This window comes from Neovison vison, chromosome X (genome assembly GCF_020171115.1).
Source record: "Neovison vison isolate M4711 chromosome X, ASM_NN_V1, whole genome shotgun sequence".
Lineage (NCBI taxonomy): Eukaryota > Metazoa > Chordata > Mammalia > Carnivora > Mustelidae > Neogale > Neogale vison.
This window is the reverse complement of record NC_058105.1, coordinates 25,899,865-25,924,382: the sequence shown is the minus strand read 5'-3', so window position 1 is coordinate 25,924,382 and position 24,518 is coordinate 25,899,865. Positions and strand designations below refer to the sequence as shown.

The 24,518-nt window shown below is 41.7% G+C and overlaps 1 protein-coding gene across 1 annotated transcript in view; it reads right to left on the bottom strand.

Annotated features, from left to right (window-relative positions):
- Positions 1–24,518, bottom strand: part of TENM1 (teneurin transmembrane protein 1) — a 792,472-nt gene that overhangs the window by 47,791 nt on the left and 720,163 nt on the right. The window lies entirely within an intron of this gene.

The window sequence follows — 24,518 nt, the reverse complement described above, 5'->3', positions numbered from 1 at the left end:
ATGTTGTAATGAAGACAAAGGTTGTCTTTGGCCTTCCCCCCGTACCACTTGGTGCTTTCTGTTCCTGTTTCTGAGTGTCTAACCCCATGTCTCTGCATGCCGTTGACCTCCATATAGACTGGCCTTCCCTGGTCAGCACCATATGCCTCTGGGCAGCTAGGAATTTGAATACTAATGGAGTATAAAGCTGAGTTGTGTTATGCATGTTCTACAGAGCCTTTCAGACCGAGGCCATTGGATAAACACTAAACACCAGCTTTAACAGCTCCCGGAGCCGTTTGCTGTGATGTGTTCCTCAGCACATCTGTCTGAGGCCTGCGCCTGTCAGCGCCCTGTCACCAAGAGGGAGAGGGAGAAGGAGAGCCACTGCTGTGGAGGGTGTCGCCTCCTCCACCAGGAGCCCTTGCTCTGGCCCTCCATACACACTGTCGCTCCCGTACAGCAGCTGTCTGCGCGCGCGGCTCCTGTGGAGCACAGTCCCCCAGGAAATAACCTGGGGCTGGCTGAGGAAGAGGAAATGAATTTATTTCAGTACAGCACTCCTATTTCGATCAAGTCTGAAGTCAGTGACCCAGAAAAAACAAAGCTGGCAGAAATGACGTTCTAATTATCTCCATTCTGAGAGCTGAGGCCAGGGCAGAGGCCGGGGACGGCACACACCTGGCAGGAGTCAGAGAAGGACATGTTTTGGACTCTGTTCTCTGCTGTCAAGGCTGCCTCTGGAGATAGAGGCTGGTAGTTGGAAGATAAGCTGTTAAATTCTTCAACTCACCCCACCTGATTTAAGTCAATACTATTGGTGTCATGTTTATTAGATTTAATATTGCCTCAAAAATACACCAGCTATTGTGTCTGTTTGTTTTCTTTTCCATCAAATAAGTCACCCTCTGGCAGTTTCCTGTGACTAAAGTGGCCTTTGTGCTTCTGAAATACTTTCTGTACTAGCTACACAGAATCCCTTTAATTCCCATTTGATTTGGCTGGGCAGCTTGTCTATGAAATCTGCTCAAATGAAAGATGTGTGGCTACTTAGTAATCCAAGGTCTGCCTTTTCAGAACCTGGACATTTTCACCTCCCTTAGGTTGTCAGTTCCTTTTATATCCTTCTCGTGTTAAATACTCCCATTTCCAGATAATTTTTCAAGGAACTGGTGCTTTATAGCCACACAATAGAAACACTATATTTACTACCGAGGCATTTCCATAACACACAACGTAATATATGGAACGGAATCCTTGAGCTGATTCTGGCAGTGAGAATTAGCATCTGTTAGTTACAGAGACCCTAGAATTCTGAGTTACTAAGGTAAAGCTCTGGTTAATCCCTGAGGGTTGCTGGCACTTGTCCACATGATTTCTGGGGACAAAGAAACATTTCCTTTGGGGGTGGGAGCAGAAAGAGATGGAACAGCAGGCAAGTTCTGGAATCTCTGCCTGGTGACCTGGCCTACAGGCAAACCATTTGGCCTAATTTGTGGTGGTTGCCCCACCTTGTAAAAATACATTAATTTGTTTGAAATGTCAAAATATATTTATGCTAAACTGGCATTAAAGGTCACTGGTGTAGCCGCCGGCTGGGGGAATGTGACCATCTCCCAACCATGCGCCCTGAGAAATAACCCTGAGCGGAAAGGAGCTCTTGGTCTGGATGTCAAGCCTTGACAGCACTATGTCTTCCTCTGCTAATTGAAAATGTGCCTTAAAGGGACTTAACTCTCAGGTCAGCCATTCCTGTGGGTGGTTTAAAGATCCAGCTAATTGTGACCAAAGCTAACAGTACATAAAGCAGCAGAGTCCTATAGGGGAAAATCCATGTGTAAATGCAGTATTTACATATGAGCCCTCAGTTAGACTAAACTAGAAAATTCCTCAGTCATAAACTTAACTCAGTCATAAACTTAATCCCCCACTGTTGACACAGACCATAATTTCTATACTTGGGCTCTTTCTAGCAGTTCGAATGCTAATTCCTTCCTGTACTGTGTGCCACTGTAGGCGACTGAGGTAACCTCTGTGAGTGTCTGGTTTCCTCATCTGCCACGAGGAAAAGCGGCTAGCAACAGTCTCTCTGGTAGAGTTACTGCGTGGATTAAATGACATAGTGATCCTAGGTGCTCAGCGCAGTGCCTGGACAGAGTAGGGGATGGTAAACAGGATTAACATTAAGGCTCAGTGGGTTAAGCCGCTGCCTTCGGCTCAGGTCATGATCTCAGGGTCCTGGGATCGAGTCCCGCATCGGGCTCTCTGCTCAGCAGGGAGCCTGCTTCCCCCTCTCTCTCTCTGCCTGCCTCTCTGCCTACTTGTGATTTCTCTCTGTCAAATAAATAAATAAAATCTTTAAAAAAAAATAATGGTTTCAAAGTCATAGACCTTTTGCGCTAGAAGGGATCTGGTCCATTTACCATTCAGCACAGTGCCCTTTCAGTTCTGTTTACCAGACTTCAGTTGTCGACGTGTCTTTATGAATTTTGCCCTGCCCATAACATCAGCATTGTTATTGACGTAATATTTTCTTTAAATTGACTAACTTTTAAAGTATAAATAGGTGCCTCCCATTCCTTTGAATGGATCCTAATCAATAACACCTATACAATTCCAGGGCCACTCATCTGAGCCTTTAATAAAAGTAACTACTGTTTATTGAGTGCTTCCTGTGTGTCAGGCTCTTTGCATGGATTATTACTTTATATGCTTGGAGCAATCACTTGGGAAAGAAACAACTGATATAACCATTTCTGGATATGGGCTCTTAGCCTCTATGCCATCCGATTCTTCAGCTAGTAGCGTGGACACACTTCTTCACCTTCTCCTCACCAATTCTGGCTTCCCCTTTCCTCGTTTGAATTCATCTAAGGGTTGCTCTCTTTGGCGGAGAACATCAAAGCTGATTAGAAGTTGAGCGATTTGTCTTGTCTCTGTTACTTGCTATCTTTCGGTTCAATGCATTGTGGGTGCCTACTCTGTGCCAGGCACTATTATCAAGGGAAAGAAAACAGGTCCCTGCCTGCCCTTGATTAGTGCACAGTCAAGGCGGGGGATGGGGAGAGGCAGATCCAGAAACAGCTCATTTAAATATAATGTGGTTAGGTGCCATGCCAGACATATGCCCAGAGTGACATGGGAACACAGGAGAGGGAGTTTGGGACAATAACTCCTAGAAGAAAAATATCAGCTTCATCTTGAAGGATGAAGCTAAGGTACTGAGATGAATGAAGCAAAGGGGAGAAGTGATTTCAGCAGAGGGAAAAGACTGAATGAAAACAGGAGCATGGAACCATAGGGGAGTGGGGGAAATAACGTGGGTTGGGGTTACTAGGGCATAAAGTCGAAGTAAGGTATATAGTGGTGATAAAGGATGTTTAAATGTTTGCCAGGGGCAGGGTTTAAATTTCTCCCCTGAGGCACGATTGTCATTTGAGATCAGATCATTCTTTTTTGTGGAGGGTCTCCTGTGCCTCAAGATGTCAGTGGCACCTCCCCCTAAACTGTGACAACAAAAATGTCTCCAGACATAGCTAAACGTTGGAGCAAATCAGTTAATCTGTCTGAGCCTCAGCTTCCTCATCTGGAAACTGGGTACAGTAATAATATTTTCTCTCAAGCATTTATTACAGGAATTGAAAAAAATCTATATAAAGCACTTAGCATAGCACCTGGTACACAGGAAGAGCTCTATAAAGGCCTGCTATTTATTTTTTTATCACAGAACATGTCTGAATTTGTTCTGGTGAGTTCCTGTCTATTGCAATATCCTCCCTCTTGGTGATCTCATGAACTCTGGAGTTCACTCATACAGGAGTCATGGTCTTTAAAAGTTTCCCTTGCTTCTATGTCACCAGCCATTTCCCCCCTGCTCATTGATTTCATTTCTTAAGAATCCTTCTAAGCTATGTGTTTTCCAAAAAATTTGGCTTATATAGGGGTATATTACTTCACATACATGTCAGCCAATTTCACAGCTAATATTTTAGCTTATTCCTTGGAGTCCCCAGTTATGTGTAACAGGCTTCTTGGTATATAATTCCAAGTGCAGAGCATGCTACTTTAATTATTTTCCTTTCTTCTTTATTTTTTATTTTTATTTATTTTCTTCTTTTATTTTTATTTCAAATAAATATCTATTTCAGGCATTATGCTAGGCACTAGGGAGCCAGGTTAACCGAGACAGACTGGGTCCTGCCTTCACAGAGTTTATTGTCTTTTGCTGACTTCCTTTCCTTTATTTTCTGGTACCTACAAGGGGTTGCTAGCAACACAGAGTAGTCGACTATTTCTGTTGCATTCCATCTATTTCAAGAAATGGACTTTTGTGGAAGAGCCTCAGAAACATATATCCTGACTGTTACTATACAATTGCCACCACGTGCTCATAACTTCTTTCCCCGAAGTTTGTGCTGCAGAAACCAGTTGTTTCTCAAAAGCCCCTTCTCCCCATCCTAAACATGACACTTCTAATCTCCATCCTTTACATTTTCAGCCTTATGGCTCATTTGAAAAACGACTCTGTTTGATTTTGATCTCTGAGGCCTCTTCAGTAGGAATTTCTAGGAAATGTATGATTATCTCTTCTGTAGTATGCCAGCCCTGGGGAAGATACAGTGACGGGACTGAGTGCTCTCTGCCAGGTGTTCTGCCAACTCCATGTTAGATTTCCCCATGCTTCTAAAAGCTGACAACTCCAGATTGTTAGCATCACTTTTTGTCAGTTTTCAAATGGCCTTCTCGTTTCTTGACACTGATACTTCTGAGCTTCTTCAAATTTATAAAAGAGGGAAAAAGCTGCCTGGACCAAGTTTGGTTTCCTGCAGTTGGAAAGCATGATGATGGCTTTGAGAGTGACGGCTCTTATTGATCTTGCTTTTAAAAAGTGGAAATTATTAGAAGATGAAATACACCAGGATTACATGGACTTGTCAACTGGCAAATTATTTCCCATTTTCTCAGACCCACACCCTTGTGTTTCTCTGAATAGCAGCTGGAGAGTTCGAGGAACCTCTCAACCTTTGGTCAAATGCATCAGTGTGGTCTGTCTTCATGGTTGCCCAATCAGAATAACGGACATTTAAGTCACATTATTCACTACAGATGAATAGTCAGGATTAATCTAATCAACAGGTACAATTGGACTGATCTTTAAAAACCATTCTGCTGCTGAACCTACAGATTAAAATTACATCTACTCCAGTGTTCTTAAAACGTTTTGGTAGTGGGGGAACAAAGCAAAGCAAAATAAACAACAAAAAGCTTCAAGGCAGTCCTGGTGTATTTCATCTGTTAATAATTTCTACTTTTTAAAAGCAAGATCAATAGGGGCCATCATTCTGAAAGGTGTCATTTTGCTTTCTAGCTGCAGAAAACCAAACTTTCTCTAGATGGCTTTTATAAATTTGAAGAAGCTCAGACAGTATCAGGGTCAAAACAAAATGCTAAATTTATGGTTACTATGATGCCTGTGGCAGAGACTACTAGTTCTAGGCCTACCCTACCGTCCGTTTACTCTTTCTTCCGTAGTAGTAAATTCCCATTTAAAAAAAAAAATCTGGGCACATTGCTGTCTACAGTAGAAGATATTCCAGTCTTATTTGCAATTCTCTGTAGCCATGTGATAAAGTTCAAGTCAATAAGATGTAAGAGGAAGTGTGGAAGTATCCACACTTTTATTTCATTTGTATTATTATTTTTTAGAAAGAGAGAGAGGCAGGGGAGGGACATAGAGAGGGGGAGAGAGAATCATAAGCAGGCTCCATGCCCAGCGTGGAGCCAGACATGGGGCTAGATCTCATGACTCTGTCCAGAGCCAAAACCCAGAGTTAGATGCTTAACTGACTGAGCCACCCAGGTGCCCCCTCTCTTTTTAAAAATTCCACCATTAAATTGATGCTTTCACTGGCTATGTAAGGAGAGCTGACCCAATTGGAAGGGGTCTCTTTCTGCCCTTCCTTCCATTCTGTAATATGAATATATTGGCTGAGATTTTGGGCAGATGTCTTAGACCATGAGGAGTCAATGAAAATGGAAGCTATGCGTTAGGATGGCAGAGCAGAGAGATACAGAAGCCTGGGTCCCAAATGATCTCATGGAGCTGCCATCCTAGTCCTGCACTATATACCTTAGTCTGGCTGCTGTTGTGCTTGTGTCACTGTTATGTTGGGGGGCTGGGTTTCTGTTATTCTCAGTTTAATCTAATCACAATGAAAAAAATGTTCTGTTAGGTTTTGTTTTTGACCAGTGTTACTGACTATAGCATTATGGTCAAATGGTTCTAACAGATTTCTAGTTCTATGTCTCTGGGTAGATCACCGGTGTTTGCAAAATTAAATTAAATTGAAATACATTAATGTCTGAAAGTGACTGACACATATGGCAAAGTCCACCAGGGCAGCCCTTTGTTTGGGGGATGACTAATTGCTTAAACTTAGCGATTAACCTCAAGCATTCTTGAATACCCAGTGCTCCATCTTTGGGTACTTCAAGCTGCTTCCAGCTTCATGACTCATTCAGATCCAATGCTTCTTTATTATACTGTAAATATATGTTTGCCTTCCTATGCCTTGTGCTAGGTCTGTGAGTCCTCAAGGGCAGGGATGTGGTCTCATTCATTTTTGCATTCCCAGTATCTGGCATTACAGTTGGCAAATGTTCATTGAATGAAAACATTAGTGCCTCACTGACTGTAATATTTTCAATTCGTGAAAGCATTTAAAAATTATGAAATGCAAATAGGTTGTAAGAAATACTATTTTTCATCAACATGTTTGAGTCAGTAAATCTGGGTTTCCGGAGACCCACAGAGGTTAGTGGAAATTGGCATATTTCCTCAATCTTAAGAAGTGCATTTCCTACTTCTTCCATATTTTAAGTTTACTGAAGTGAGAATGTGTCTTATTAATCACTACATACATTTAATGGAGCATTTCTCCCCTACCCCCAAGCTGTCAAATTGATGCTATGTCTTATGATCCATGGTGTCTTAGAATTGAGGTCATCATGGATCATAAGACATAGCATCATGGGACGCCTGGGTGGCTCAGTTGGTTGGGCAGCTGCCTTCGGCTCGGGTCATGATCCCGGCGTCCTGGGATCGAGTCCCGCATCGGGCTCCTTGCTTGGCGGGGGAGCCTGCTTCTCCCTCTGCCTCTCTGTCTGCCTGTGCTCGCTCGCTCTCCCTCTCTCTCTGACAAATAAATAAATAAAATCTTTAAAAAAAAAAAGAATTGAGGTCATATGGCATTTGCATTTTGGTCTGTGCACTTTAGGGGTCCCTGGAATTCTTTCAAGGTCTGTGAAGTCAAACTATTTTTTAAATAATACGATTTTCCTTTTATACATTCTCATGAGTGTACAGTGAGTGGAGTTTTACAGAGGGTATCTGTGGCTAGCATAGATTTGTGTTAAAAAAATTCACAGTTTTAATTACTTTTTTTAAAAAGATTTTATATTTAAGTAATCTCGACACCCAATATGGGGCTCAGACTCAAAACTCTGAGATCTATAGGCACATGCTCTACAGACTGAGTGAGCCAGCCAGGCGCCCCCACCATTTTAATTTCTAATAAGGCAAATATTGATAGGTAAAACCCACATACAGAAGAGTTCTTTGAGATCCCCAACAGTTTTTAGGAGTGCAAAGGGGTCCTGATGCCCAGAAGCTTGAGAATGGTTATCCTAGAGGAAAGAAACAGTGAATGAAGCCATTCTATTATATGAGTTTCATTCAAGCTCATTAAGAAAACAAGCATGTATCCCTTCCAAGATGGTTCCTGGGGCCATAAGCTCTGTCCAAAAGCACCCTGACAGAGTGGCGGAAAATCTGTACTTCCTCTAGAGACCCAAGGCCTGATGGGTGCTATAAAAGTTTGTTCTTACAGGCTCCCTCCGAGCAATCAGCACGTACACACTCTCTCTGAGTCTGCTGTGTAATTGCCACTACCTCATCTTAATAACAGGCATAATTGCTCTGAGTTTCCGTCGACCCTTTTCTGCATCTCCTCTCTGAAGCCTCAATTTTGGAAATGGCACTTGTGAATACACAGAATGTTTAACCACTTCCAGTTTTCAATTTACAGTCAAAGTCATCTATCAGCAGGAGATGAAGGCCCAGTGTGAAAACTACAGAATGTCCTTCAGACTGCACAGCTAATTTGTTTGTAAATTTGATTGTTATTGTAAGAAGAACATATTGTACATGATGCTACTTGCCGACTTACTATTTGTATCTCTCTGCATCTTGGGTTTTACCATTAGAGTCAAAGAACTTAACCCTTTCAGCACTTCCACGGGTAGGGAGAGAGACCCATGAAAGCTTTGCTATTTTTCCCTTAAGTCTCTGCTTCCTTTTCATTTTACACGTATTTATGAAATACCTACTGTATATTCAGCACTGTGGGAGACACGCATGCAGAAGACAAGACAACTAGGGAACAGTCCGAGGTATCATGGGATAAAATGTGAGGGAGGTGATGAGGTCATACATTCTGAGTGAATTCAGGCAAGAGAGGACCACGTGGGTCTTCACACAGTGAGAAATGGGGCTCTTATCCTCCTGAGAGCCAAGGCTTTGCCTGCAAAGGAGCCAAGGACTTAGAAGAAGCTCCTGGAGTCATTCTGCAGTTTCTTCCTGCTGAGAAGTTGCAGGAACTTGTCTGTTGCAGGTTGTTAATATTATAGTATTGGCTTGACAGAACAGACCAAGCTTCCAATTCCCTTTGGCATCTAAAGCAATTTACAGGCCAGAAGTATGACTGCACAGCTTTTATGAAATGGTCTGATTTCATTGATCAGCCACTCCAAGATTATGTTTTCATTTCTGTAGCTATTGCTAAGCCTTCTTTCTGATATAATATTCAGGAAGGACATATTAAAAAATTGTACCATGGAGATGTTAAGATATAAGTGGGCAGGGTTCTAAATGGGAAGAGAAATATCACAACTCATGATGGCTCTACTCAAAAGTTCATTTCAAGTTAGACCAGCATTCCGCAGATTGTCTCTCTTATCTTAACTCTGTAATGTTTCCAAATGATAAGGATACTAATAAGAGCAGATGGCCTAATGAACATTTAGAGGAAAGATTTAACTGGTCCTATTTTCATTAGGCCTCCAGTGTGCTTCTGGGTTTTGCCCACCACTTCCCTGTGTGTGATACAAAACAGCACGCACTCAACAGATGGCCCAGCTCAGGCTTCATGCTTCCAGAACTCTGGAGACTGGCCACCTGACCACTTACCATGTGTACAGAATCATTTAAGGAAGCAGGCAGGCTACAGACTTGAGCCTGAACAAAAGCAAAAAGTGGTGATGAATATTGAGTATCCAAGCTTCAACAAAAGGGGAGTCAGAATCATTCTCGCAAACATGTCGAGCGACTCTGGTTGAGGTTTCCCAATAACACCCTCTTACGGATTCAGGAATGATGAAATCCTCTGTGGCAACCAGTCCATTCCAATTAATGTTTCGTCCAAACTGTAAGCATATCTGAGTAACTCTGGCAACAACAATGACATGGAAATCTAACACCTCACTGCACAGTGTGCTCGTTATTAAGCTACTGTCTCAAAGCTCCCAACTCACCCCTTCGGTCGTTGTTCTGTGATGCTGGGGCTGGGACTCTGCTAACTGCATTTCTCTATTGCCAGCTGGATTTCTGCTAGGTCCTGACAGTCGGGGAAATAAAGCGACTCTGGAAAGCTAGAGGAAGGAGAAGGGACTTGCTCCTTCTTGCTTCCTTTCTCTCCCAGTAGTTCTTCACCCCCACGGCAGTAGCTGACCCTTCTTTAAACGCCGAGAATCAGTCTCATCATGCCACCTCAGAGGCACCAGAAGCAGCTGGCTGGCATTCCCTTCTCAGAGGAGTGGGTCCACCTCCACAGAGCAAATCCTCCATCTTTCTGGGTTCTGACAACTCCAACCTTTCTTTTGTTTCCTTAGCCTTAGAGGTGGTGGCTGATTCCTGCAGATACTATTTCAACCTTTTTTCTTTTTAAAAGGTTGTTTATTTATTTATTTGAGAGAGAGAGCGCGCAAGCGAGAGCGAGCACGGGCAGAGGGGAGGAGCAGAGCGAGAGGGAGAAGTGGGCTCTCCGTGGAGCAGGGAGCCTGACTCCGGAGACTCCATCCCGGGACCCTGGGATCACGACCTGAGCTGAAGGCAGATGCTTCACCGACTGAGCCACCCAGACGACCCTCAAACTTTTTTTTTCAACCCTCTAAAACTCGTGCAGCCCTTTCCCGATTATTAAATTCTCTCTGTTTAAAAAAAAAAAAGTGATATGTTTTTCTGGCTGGATTTTGACTGGTAGTCACAGCCTGAAGCCTCTTACAAGGAGAGAGGAAGAGCAATACCCATTGCAAGCCGGTGGTGAGAGAAAACTAGTAAAGGTGAACAAGAGCTGGGGAAGAACCAGAGAAGTTATTGGCTACTAGCATCTTCTGCATTATCTTATTGGCCTGTGAAGCCGCCATGTCCAGAAAATATGCATAAAAAGTAAATCCACCCGGGACGCCTGGGTGGCTCAGTTGGTTAAGCGGCTGCCTTCGGCTCAGGTCATGATCCCAGCGTCCTGGGATCGAGTCCCACATCGGGATCCTTGCTCCCCAGGGAGCCTGCTTCTCCCTCTGCCTCTGCCTGCCTCTCTGTCTGCCTGTGCTCGCTCGCTCTCTCTCTCCCTCTATCCCTGACAAATAAATAAATAAAATCTTTAAAAAAAAAAAAAAGTAAATCCACTGTGCTCGGACTCTAGGTAGTTGGCTGCGATTGGCTTTAACCAGAGCTTCTCTGACTCTCTGGGACTGTCATATTGCTGTTATTATTCTCTAGAAACTTTTCACTCTTGTGATTTTTGAGGAAGATTTCATGACGGATCATGCCATTCTCCCACATGCCTTTTTTGGAGGCAGAATTCTATACTAAATGGTTTAGAAGGTTGTCCCCTGACAACATTTCCCATGTACTTAGAGTTTACTTATAAACAATAACATTTGCTTATAAGTCATAGTACATTTATTACTAAATATCTTTTTTATATTCCCTCTTGCTAGTCTTGTCAGACATTGGGATTGCTCCTTCAGAATCTTCTTCTTATGTATCTCAAGGTGAACACCTCTCAACAGGTGGGGCCCCTTGATAAATGTTTTATATGTCCCTGTGCTCACTTTTCTGAATAAACTAACCTTTGCATGGGAAGATGACACTCCTGATGACAGCCAACAGAAATTTCTCTGAATTGTGTTTCCATTTAACAAAGATGGGTTGGCACCGATTCATACACTTTCCCTTTCCATAGTTAGGCCAATTGGCTTACATAAGGACTTAGCCCAGGATATTGGCTGTATAGACCTAGATGTTAACCACTGAATTTACCAACCAGATAACTCTGTATCTTGGAGAGTTTCAGGTTTATTTCAGGTCATGGCGCCTGCTGAAGAAATGTGTGGAAGACTGAGTGGTTCAAAAGTAGTTTGCAAGCTTTGCATCTTGTGACTCTCCCTGAACTTTGAAGATGCTTTTCCTCTGGTGCTTAATAGTTTTAATAAGAACTAACGTGCCATTGTCCTTTGTGTGGAAAGAGGACACTGCTGAGGGAGTTTTATTTATGTGATAAATAACGTTTTCGATATAGCATTGAGCACGGTACTTGACTTTTATTTTAAGGCCCCTGACAACTCTGCTATTTGCTTGTGTGCAGACATTTCAGCAGAATTTGGATATACTGGAGTTGAAGATGTTGGCCTGCTGTTCTCCACTTCTTATATAAACAACCCGAGCTGTCACTTTGGAGGGAGCAATGCAAATATCTCTGATAATAGGTTATTATTCCCTGATTGTGATTTTTCCTTAGAGGTACAGGCTTGAAAAATGCAGTTAAAAAATGAATTTGGATAAAGGAAATGATATTTAAAGGAACTCTGTGGATCATCTTATTGCAATGCTTTTCCCCCCAGTTGATTACTTTGTTAAATTTGGGGTTTAATGTATTAGAATATTTAAAAACGGACATGCTTGGAACCTGAAAATCTTCATAAAACAGAAGGGTCCCTGAACAGACAAAGCCACTCATACACTAAGCTTGCTTCAAAAATCCTAGAGTACTGCTTTTTCCCTAGGAATATGTCAGCCTTATAATGTCTTTCCTTTTGATTTCCTACATAGCTGGGAGCCTCTTGTTTTTATCTTGGGAGAGTCATATTCTCCATATTGACCTAGATAAACTCTGTCTCCTTACTTATCTACTGTCATATTTATTTTTTGTGTGTGAAATTGACCTACCTAGGATGGCTGCAGGCCACCTACAGAATGAGCTGCTCTTTTACCTTTTGATTTAAAAGAGATGGAAGATGATCTAAAATCCATACATATCAAAATCACAGACATATGAAACTCACACTACATTCTAGCCTCGGTTCCACAGTCGGCATGACACTTCTTGAAAGTAGAAAGAAAATGAAGGATTTGGGGACACCATTCAATGACTACAGTGAACATCCTGTAAGTGACCTAGATTTGTGCCACATCAGCATTAAACAGATGAAGCACTCTGTGAAGGTTACAGCAGGCTACGACCAGTATCTGGAGGACATTAGTGGTGACAGTCCATCAAACTCATCTATAGGTATGCACATGCCTCTTTGCAAAAGGTGCATCTGTGTACAAAGGGAAGAAGGGAATATCACACAATTTCTATAGCCATTCCAAACTTCTTGGACCTTTTGATTTTGGCTTTGTAAATGATCAGTTCAATTTTCCATTCTGTGGATGGAAATACAAAACACTATTGCTACTAACTGCTACTCGTTAACAGCATTTTTGAGCCAGGCACGTTGCTAAGTGATTCACACATAAACTATCTCATTTAATCCCCACACCTTCCCTATCAAGGAATATAACATCATCATTGCCATTTACAGATGAAGAAATTTTCCCAGGGGCACACATCTAGCAAGTGGTGAATCTGGGATTTAAACCCAGTTAGCCTGTGTTCCCAATCACTATGCTTTACTTTTTCTATTGGTAGAACTACGAAGGAAAGTCTACCCAAGAGACCTCATTTGGTCTCTTGCACTCTTTATGAAAGGCTTAGAGAAAAGTTCGGCTCTCCTTTGCAATTCCATAAAGTGTTCTTCTGCATTTGACAGAGCGAGGAGAGTAGGTCTGAATGGAATGAGCAATAAATAACATTATCCAGGAATGCATTTAAAGTAGAGAGTGACAACCACAGATATTACCAAATCAGAATAACCACCTTGCAGACTTATTTTGTTCTTGTGTCCTCCCATTTTAGCAAGTGCATGATGAATCAACAGAAAATATTTCCTGAAGATGCCAATTAACATCTTACATCATCCCTTATATTTGTAAAGTGGCTCATACTTTTCAAGCGCTTTCGCATGAAAGAAAGCGAGGACACTTAATCAACAATTGGGTCATTTATTGAATTAGCCTTCATAAGGAGGAATAATTAACCAGCTCTAAAAATTCTAGTGTTTGTTTTTCAAGTGTAGTGCTGAATCTGAAATTATCGAGAAACCTCTTTTGGGTCAACAAGTAGACAAAAATGATTTATTTTTTTCTATATTGCCATGTTTCAGAGGAGGGCAGAATAAGTGATTCAAAAATAGATGGTCTTTTTCTGGAATAAAGAAATGGAAACAAAAGGTAGTGTTTATTTAGCATTATCATGTAATTTCAGGCATAAACCCTTATGGATCACTCATTTACAGGTGAGTAACGTGGAGAGCCACTAGGGACTCTTTTTAAAAAATTTTTTTTTTAAAAACTTTATTTATTTATTTGACACAGAGAGAGAGAGAGAGAGAGAGAGAGAGAGGGATCACAAGCAGGCAGAGAGAGAGGAGGAAGAAGCCTCCCCTTGGAGCAGAGAGCTGGATGTGGGGCTCGATCCCAGGACCCTGGGATCATGACCTGAGCTGAAGGCAGAGGCTTAACCCACTGAGCCACCCAGGCACCCCACCACTAGGGACTCTTAAAGAAGACTTTTCTTTAATGATTCTTGGTGCCACTATTATATGTGAACAATGTTACCTGCCATCTCAAGTTCTGTGACAGCAGAATTTGATCGCTACTTATATCAAGGTTTGTACCACGTTCTTTTCCACATGCTGCCCACGTAACCAGCATGGCAGATGAACACAGAAACGCCAAGATTACAGGTAATGCCATATGCCCTCTCTTTCTTCAGTTCTGTTAAAACTCACAGTTTACAGTTGCAAGAACCTTTCCAACACCAAAGTTCTTTCATTTTTGTTTTCTTGTTTACCTACCATGACAGCCTTAGGAGACAATGTGCATTTTTATCCCACTTCATACTGTTGAGGAAGCTCAGACTTGGAGACCATAAGGAACCTGCCTGAGGTCACATGCTAATAAACCACAGAATCTGGACTCATACCCAAGATTGTGTATGTTCTTTCTACTAGACATGCTACCTTGGTCAAAGGGAAATACGTGATTAGAGAACTTATGTAAAATATGCCCGAGTGATATGGAAGAAAAGAAAATGTTCCAACCTTTTAAAACTTGTCTGTATTAGGAAGTTAAGAAGTTTGCTCATTTTTAGTAGTCTTCATTTTCTATTTTAAACAATTTCACATTTAGAGTTACCGATAGATTGAGGTCTTTGAGAAGAGTGTGTGGCCATGTTAGCAGTGCCTTCCTGCCATGGCTGATGGAGACTGAGGTCCCTGTTTACCTTGCATAGACTAGCACTTCCCCCACTCTCATTTCTACATTTATAGTAGGAGCCTTCAGATCAGCAGGAGGGACTGGCTGTGACTGATGGGGATTGACTGAGAGCATGTGGCTCAAATGAATAGAGCAGAACATTGCTGATTTAGGATGCTTACGTTTGGATTGCTGCAAGAACCAATTGCTGACTAGGTAGATTGCTGCACAATTCATGTTGTCCAGGCATGAGAACAGTGAAAGAAAATGGGAAAATCCACTGGAGGTTTGGTGTATATGAATTTTTTATTATTGTTGTGGAAAACCCATATAAGGTTTAATTTATCATCTCGACCATTTTTAAATGTACAGTTTGGAAGTGTTACATGTATTCATTTTGTTTGCAACAGATCTTTAGAATTTTTTCATCTTGCAACACTGAAACTCTGCCTGTGAAACCCGAATTCCCTCTCCCCACTTCCTTTGGCAATCACCTTTCTACTTTCCGTTTCTGTGATTATGATGACTTTGGTTCCTTCCTGTGAGTAGAATCGTGAAATAGTTCCTTTTGGGTACTGGCTTATTTCACTTTGCAGAATATCCTCGAGGTTCATCTATGTTGTAGTAGGTGATAAGCGTTGTTTGAGGCTGTGTAATAGTCTATGGAAGGGGCACACTGGATTTTGTCCATCCTGGTACGAGTTTTAATGCCATCCAATCCATAAGTTGGCAGTCACCACGGGAAGGTGACCAAATAGGATAAAGTAAATGGATGGTACAAGGGTTACCACAAACATATTTTTATTTCATTTTACTACTTCCTGGGCCTCGTTAATCTGTTGTTTGAGCCATTCTCCACTCCTAATCTCTTATCCCTTTTGTCCCCTTTCTTGTACACCCCCTTAGCTGCCTTAGCTGGGCCTGTTGGCCAGCTGGCCTGTTGGCCAGTTTTGCTGGCCCCTAACAGAGGTGTTTACAGAGATCTCAGATGAGTTGCTTTCATTTTCTCTGTCTTGCTGTTTGCCAGCAACTCCCTCCTTCCCGAATTCTATCACCTACCCCTCTGTCTGGATTATCTGGAGTGTGGCCACAGGCCTCTTCTTTTCTTTGACAGTGAGACCATCCCCATAGTCCCTGAAGCATTGGGAGGGTGTGATGGGGGGTGGAGGTGGTGAGATTTTCATCTCTGGTGGCAAGAACTTTGAAAATAAACTTTTTCCCACCTGGGAGAGCCCTTTATTCAAGCAAACTTATTATAATTCAGATTTTCTTGATTCCCTACAGAGCTTCACAAAATTTAGAAGTCTGTCCCTGCAGGGAATTTTACTTATAATGGCCTTCATTTGAAAGATCTAATTCTGTTCCCTTTCAGTGTGCACATGGGAGAGTGATGGAAGTGCACAAAGAAAAGGCAGGTAACCCCTGAAGAACTTGAGTTTCAATATCATCTGTATCATTCGGGGTGATGGAGGACATTCTGTAGACATGAAAGGGTTGGCAAGGAAGAGAGGCAGAGACAATGAGAAACATCAGACAAGTGTTGAGGAAGGGAAAAGAAGGTGCCTTTTCTGTTCCAAACTACTATTTTTGGTCCCCCTCCTTTTATCCCTGATTGCTGTAACTTTTCATGCCTGGGTGTCATTATATATGTATTTTCCAAAACAACAGAAAATGCTAAAAACCACTTGTATAAAGTCGAATTGACATGTAGATTTTGAGAAAGAGGCTTTCTAGGTTCCCCTTACACCCAGTTGAGATTAGTCTATCTGAAGCTTGCAAAAAGTTCTAAGGACACCAACAAATGGCTTTTTCATTTATGTAGAAAGTGGAAGACAAGCAGGGAAGGCAGAGGTCCGCTCCTTGGGGCAGGTGGTGTAAAGCTGCTGAGGGATAAGAGAGGGGAAAGTTTTGTTTTCTCTGTTAAGGAGAATGACTGCGAAGAATATTGGCTCCAAGTTACTGGAGTCCACGATGAGTTGAAGGGACTGCAGCACAGCACCTAACTTCTTTAAACTGAGTTCAAGTTTCCTGACCAGGAAGAATGACCTCTTAGAGAGAACTTGCAAATGGGTTTTTAGAACAAAATTTTTGGTGACTGTTGAAAAACAGTGGGCAGTAGAAGACGTGCTGGAAGATTAGAGGTGAATAAACATAGTTTCAACTTCAAGGAGAATCAGAAGATATGCCTCACAAGTTGCATGGAAGAAACCAGATGTCAGTTTGGAAAAGATCCTCAAATGTGGTTATTAAGCCATTGTTTCTTAATTTTTAGATGAGGAAGTGGGGTTTATGGATACCTTGACTGGAAGCAAATTACGTCAAGGGATTTTTATTCCCTTCAAAACAGAGTTACCAGCCTGGTAAGGTTTCTTTGTGGATAAGCTGAAGAAAATAAAGGTGACGGTAGAGACTTTCAAGCTTGTTTTGACTGTGACCCTCAGTAAGAACTACATTTTACACAATTATCCAGGATCTACAATTGAAATAAAAGTTTCACAAAACAATACTCACTCACCCTTATTACACATAACGCACTCTAAGGTTTTGTGTTCTATTTCCTTTCTTCTTAAACCTCATCATAAGCCATTATATTGATTTCCTGCTCCACTATGAATCACAACCCATAGGCGATAGTTCAAACAGATGGGTTCACAATTTAACAGATAACTAGTCTAGTGGTGCCACAATTTCATCTTGGCCTATCTGTCCAGCATTATTATCATGGATGAGGACATAGAAGGCATTCATCAAATCAATAGGTGACACAAGGCTGGGAAGGATAGTGAAGATACTGGATAATGGCAGAAGAATACCAAGATATGGACTGAATCTAGTGAGATGGAACTGAATATAGACTAATGTAAGATCCTGTACTATGACAAAAATAACCAACTGTACAAGTATAAGATGAGAAGAGGACGTTGAAAGACATGTAAATTTTTAACTCTCTGTAGTCACATCATATATCAAAAGTGTCCAAAAGTCCAATTTAACTTTAGCTGTGGCTTCTTAATCTTTATTTCCCTAGCATTTTGCAAAAGTGCCTTCTTGGGGGTCGCCATGTGAAGTACCACTGGGTGGGAGTGAGCCTGAATAGGGAAGGTTCTGGGATATTACTTCTTGTTGATATTACTACTGTTTGCATCAGTTTTATCAATGGGGACTTATTTCATTTGAGGTAAATGTTCTCTGGCAGAAGTCCTTTTGAAAACCACTAGGCAAAATGAACCGAAACAGAGAATATAGAAAGAGGATTGTGATAGTCCCCATTCTACCTCTGAGTTGAGCACATCTGGATTATTTGATTCACTTCCGGAAATCTCACTGTCAAAGAGATATTAATAAATGGGAACATGTTCAGAGAAGAGTGAGGGGAATGGCAAAAGAACCCAAACCATGCTAAGTGAGGGGCAGTTTAATGAATCAGGTATGTGACTTAGGAGGCCTGGGGGAGTCGTTCACACAGATTGAGAAGGCTATTGTGTGTAAGAGGCAGTTTGGTGTAGCAGCTTGGTGAAAAGAATGTGGACTTGGGCATCAGGTTGATCAGGTTTAAATTTCAACTGTCACTTACTGGTTGTGTGAACTTGACCAAGTTACTCAGCCTCTTTGAACAGTGTTTTTCACATTTATTAAAAATAGGGAAATATAATACTTATCTTGAAGGGCTGTCATGAGTATAAATAAGATAACATAAATGAAAGTGCCCAGTATAGTCCTTGGTTCACTAATACATTTATTGCATAGAAAACCAATTAGATTAATAACACAGGGCCTCAAGAGTTGTGGTAAGACTAGATGGTGAAAGTTAGAAGGACACTACAAAGTTAAAATTAAAGGTCTTCCAGAAGAGCTTTCTATCAGTCAGAGACATTCAAAGATGGAATGAGCTGCCTGGAAGAGGTAGCGAGTTTTCTGTCACAAGAGGCATTTGAAGAGAGGTTGGTTGGTGAGACTATTCTGGAGCAAAGTTCAGCATCAAATGATTGGGAGGAGAAGTAAGATTCCTAGTAGACTAGCTGAACAGATGAATTGCATGGAGCAAACTTTGTTCCTCCAAAGAACCAGTTACTGTCCTTCCTTAACCATGGATGATGCCTCCCTCCACCTGTTAGGTCCGTTTGACAACTGGGTGCTTTGGGGAACCACTGGGGAGTATACAGATGATCTAACAAGAATTTATAAAGAACTGGTTCTATACTGGGTACTCTAGACAAACACCTGAAAGTGTGTCTTATGGACAGTGGGTCAACTGCGTTGTCTATGCACACAAAAGGTCCACGTTCTTGTGTATCTGCTATTGGGCTGATTTTGGGAGAGCATCAGGTTGGCTCCGAGGAGTAAGCCAGCTGTCAAATTTGCTATCAACACCAAGTGACTTGGTCTAACTCCCAGTTCCATTCAGTCAGGCATGAGATGGAAGTGAGTTAGCAGAGCAGGATGATTCAAAAGCAGCAATGGAAATAAAGAGCCCAATCTCTTCAGAATCAACTCATCTCCTGAAGTGAAGGGCTTAGTTGTTTATAGCAGTGCTTACAAAGGGCAGTTATGCTTCAGAGTTTATACCGAGAATTCAGTTTCACATTTCAGTAAATCAAAAAAAAGATATTGATTTTTGAACAAATGGCTTATTTTATTGTCAAAGCAAATTTCATTTCTTGAGATGATTAGTTTTTATTAAACTATTTCCTAAGTGCCAATAAACACACATTCTGTGAATATACAGCATATTCTTCAACCAAAGAGCATTTGTCACCCGCTAACTACTAAATGATATTTGGTCATCTCCAATTGTCACTGAAAATGTAGAAGCTGGAAAAATGCACATGGGATGGGGGTCAGAAAGCTTTTGCCTGAATCTTGGCTGTATCCCTTCATAACTCCGTGGCCATAGCACGATACTCAATCCTTCTGACTACCAGCTTTCTCCTCTGTAGCTGGAGATAATCATATCTACCTCTCAAGGCTGGTTGGGTTGTGGAGATAAAATGGAAAAGTGTGAATAAGAAGCTTAGCAAAGTTCCTGGCACATAGTAAGCTCTCAATAAGCGGTAGCTGTCCTTGTTAGAATTACTGTAGGGAGGACATCATGATCTACTGAAGTGTAAGGCAGACTATCGAGGATTCATTCTTCCCAGGGTTCAGGTTTGCCTCAGAAAAGTGCAAAAGACAAAAGCAAAGAAGAGAAAGAATGTTCTCCATATCACTTCTCAGCTTCAGAAGGTACTATGCTACCATGGATGGGCCATCCCTTGCTGGACCCCTTTTGGTTTTGAAATGCAAGGGCAGTAACAAGAAACTTTAGGAATGGAGTTACATTTCTGCACAGCAACCTTCGGGGTTGAAAGGACCTGAAGAGAATAGTTGGTTCCTCTTCCTGAGTCCAGAGAGGCTTGTATTCCAAGCGGTCATAGATTGTTGCTATCCAACATTTGCTTTAAAGGTTTCAAACAGTGGAGGCTCTGTAAGGTCTTTTGATAATGTATGATGCTGCCACACAGTCTGAGAATCAGTAAGCTCCTCATAAGGCCTGATTCAAATGTTCATGCTGCAAGGCCTCTGTTTTCTCTCCTGTCTGTTTCTGTCACAGACTCTGTGTGCTCTCACTTAGACATTTATCTCCACCCTCACCCATCAATATATTTTGATTTACTGAAATATGAAACTGAGCACTGTATAAGCTCAGCTGGATCACCGTAAGTACTACTAGAAACAACGGGGGCTTTGCTCTTGGCAGGTGTTACTAAGCTCTCAACTCAGCTTCCTTCCTTCTAGCTGAAGACAGCCCATGTTCTTAAGTACAGTCCGGGAAAACATAAGGCCCCAGTCTGCCATAGCTGTCTAAACAAGCGGGGGAAACACTGGCCATTGAGGCTGAGCCTCTGGGCAGCTGTGCCATACACTGGCTTTCTCGTGCTAGACACTATATGCTCCCACCCAGCTGAGTTCACTCAGTGTTCGCCACTTTGTGTCCACCTGTGCCACACCCGGGTGCTGATTTGCACACACCTGGGAGCTGATCTGCTTTAATGCCAGAGTCTCCCCTTCCCAGCCAAGCATCTCAAAAAAGTGATCTATTTTCACTTTCCCCATTTCCTCACCTCCCACTCTACCACTGCAATCCTACTCCAATTAATTCCTATCAAAGTCACGAATGCTGTCAAACCAAATGGCTTCTTAAAAAAAAAAAAAAACAAAACCCAAACCAGCTTCCTTTATGTGACCTCTAAAGCAGAAATTGATATTAACCATTCCCTTCCTTTTGAAAAGCTTCTTTCCCTTGGCATTTTGACTGCCCATGTTTTTGGTTTTCCTCCTACCTGTCAGGTGTTCCCCTCTGGTCTCCTTTGTGGCCTCCCACTCCTCAGACTTCTCCTGAGTATTGATGTCCTGGGAGTCTGGTCCTAAGCCTTCTCTCTCTCTCCCTCTCTTTTTTTCTTCTGATGCTATGTACTTTCCCTGGAAGATCTCATCCACCACCCTATTTGTGCATGTGTGGACTGATAATCCCAAATCTAACCTCCATTTCAGGCCTTGAGTTTTAGACCTGTTTCCAGTTGCCTGAAAGACATATTTACCTGCCTTGGCAGTTCAAAGTCAACATGTCCTGAGTTGAGCCCGTCACTCAACCCTCGCCCCCAAACTTGCATTTCCTCTTCCTGTATTCCTCATCTCAGGGAATGGTACCATCGTACCTGGACTTCATTAATTCTGAAATTAAGTCCAATCAACAAGTTTTTTGATTTTAGCACCAATATTTCACTAATCTGCCTAGGTTTCTTGATCTGTACTGCTGATTCTTTAGGTTTGGTCATTATCATTGCTTGCCTCTGTAACCCTCATAAAACTGAACAGCTTTATGGTCAGTGTCACCAGAGTTCTATTCCAAAGAAACATCATCTGGACATCCAAAAAACATTGGAAAGTGTTTTAATTTTTAAAGAAGTCTTTTGACAAGGTGCTTATCATATATATATATATATATATATATATATATTCCCCATCACACATATATGTGTTCCCCATCACACATATATTACTTCAATGGCCTCTGAATCCCTGCCTATAACACCATTTCCTTTCCTTCAATTCTCTATGCAATACCTAGAATTATCTTTTTAAACAGTACTTCTCTGCTTAATGTTATTATTGGCTCCCCATTGTCCACTGGATAAAACATCACGCTGTCATCGCTACGTACCTCTAGCTTTATTTCTCACCACTTTTCCTTATTCTTTGCACCATATTGTCCTTTTGGTATCGGTTTATGTGTTAACTGTGTCTGCTGAGCACTTATTATGCATACCCAAAGAACACAGAGTCTACCTTGGTAGAATAGCTGGATACAGTTTGACAAGAGAACAGATTACCTTATTAAATGTGGTGTTACTAAATTTTTGTAAGAGAGTAAAATAACAGTGAGGATTAGAACTATCAGGGAAGCATCCCCTGGAGGAGGTGAGGTGTGAGGAGGATGGAGAATGGGATTTGGAGCAGCAGAGATAATCCCAGACTAAGGGAATGGAACCATGAAAAGCAAGTCCCTAATAAAGGTGGAGGGTCATAATCTGGACACTGAGGTAGATTTCATTACAGGCTCATTGTTTTGTGCCAGCCTAAGAGGAAGAATTCTAATTATTCTTTAGGGTGCTTTAAGCACAGAACAGGAAATAATGGACAGCAGCAAAGAAAGCTGCCAAAGAATTTGGACATAAAGCCTGCTTTCTTTCCTAGTCAGTTTTGCTAATTTCTAATACCTTTCTCCCATTCTGCCCCACTAAATTCCCCTATACCCCCCAAAGCTACTGTTTTTCTTTTTAAAAGATTTTATTTATTTATTTGACAGAGAGAGAGGGAGCATGAGCCAGGGGAAGGGGCAGAGGGAGAGGGAAAATCAGCCTCCCTGCTGAGCAGAGAGCCCAATGTGGGGCTCAGTCCCAGGACCCTGAGTTTATGACCTGAGCAGTAGTTAGATGCGTAACTGAGTCACCCAGGAGCTCCAAAGCTACTGTTTCTCTAAAGCTGAAGTTCTGTAAAATAAAGGGAGGGAGGGCATTGGGGAAACTGTGGCTTGGAATGAAATGCCATAGCAAGAATGTGATTCTGTCTCCTGGTTATCAGGGCTCCTTTTCAAGGGGCTACACTCTAAGTTCCAGTCCGAAAGGGATGAGATAGCTTTTATTGTGGCAATTATGGCTAGCAAATGCCATGTGAGAAAGAACCCTTCTCATGGTGATGAGGATCATATGTTTGCTCTATTTAGACAAAGAATTCTCTTTTGAGCATAATTTTTCCACACAGAAACAGAGAAGTTGTTTAGACTTGACTGATTGCGATACTAAGTGTCCTATTTTAAGTTAAAAATATCCCACAAGTGAATCATATACGTGCATCTTCTCTTTTTCGTCCCCCTCCTCCATAGAAACACATTTACACCCTTCCTTACTGCCATAAATAATGCTCTTTTTCCTTGCCTTCTGTAGGATTTTGCATCATGGAAAGTTAGGCTGCTCTACGACGCGACAGCCTGATCTACTCAATCCTCTCTGAAGGATGGTTCATTCATTGGACCAGTTTTCCAGGCCTTCCAATTCCCATTTTATTTTTGTAATCTTTTTGAAAGTATCTCTGACTACTTTCTGCCTTTCTGGGGTTTGGTAGGGGGCACATAAAGAAGAAAAAAAAACCCCAAGAGGCACATTTCTAGAATCCTATAGCCATGTGTATGTTTGGAGGATGGAGATAGGAGGGGAGAATAGAGCTAGTGACTAAAGCAAGGTTTCCGGGTGATGTGTTCGCTTGAGTTTCCTTGTTCCAGGTGGTACAAAGAATGAAGCGGCTGGAATGTCCTGACTGTGGAGGATATCACTGGTTGCCCACCCATGCAGCAGCCCTCCATTCCTTGCCAAGAAAAGCCTGACTTTGGCTCAAGGATTAGGTAGTAATAGACTTCGGGAAGGTGACCCTGTTCCAGAGGGCCTGAAACCATTTTGGTGATCCCCATTTCCCCTTTTAAGGGGACTTCAAGGGGACTCCACCAGTGCCTGGTGGAGGCAAGAGCCATGTGACACAAGGACATCTTTCTCACCTCTGACCATCACACCATGTGACATCAGGAGAACTTATTGTTGAAAATATTTTTAGACACATGTTTCATTATTTGCAGTCAAAACCACTCTGTCTGATACACTCACTAACCAATCCTAAAATTCTCAACTTCTACTCTAATTCATTTAAAAAGATGATCTAATAGTCTGCTTCACCAGAGTCACAGATTCATGGACTATTAGGGCACGAAAATCCCTTTGAGGTCTGTGTGGTCTATTTTTCTCACTCAACATACCAACCTCTTCGTGTCCGCAGACTAAGGAAGACGCACACAGGGTGCTGGGATTATGCTGTATGCTCTATAACCTCTCTATGTGTCAAATCCCAATTTTGTACAATTGTGGTAAAATCAGAATTTTCTTTTTCTTTTTTTTTTTTAAAAAAAAACAAAATTCATAGTTTACTTAGATTGAAATAAACTGTACAAAACTTACTGTCTTCACCAAAAATAAGGGCAATATTTTCTGTGTTATTCCTAGACAAACCACAAAATATTTTTGTAGGTCTTTTGAGTTTTTTTTTTTCATCAGAAAGGACGAATATCCAACTTTTGTAGCAACATGGACGGGACTGGAAGAGATTATGCTGAGTGAAATCAGTCAAGCAGAGAGAGTCAATTATCATATGGTTTCACTCATTTATGGAGCATAACCAATAGCATGGAGGACAAGGGGCGTTAGAGAGTAGTAGGGAATTTGGGTAAATTGGAAGGGGAGGTGAACCATGAGAGACT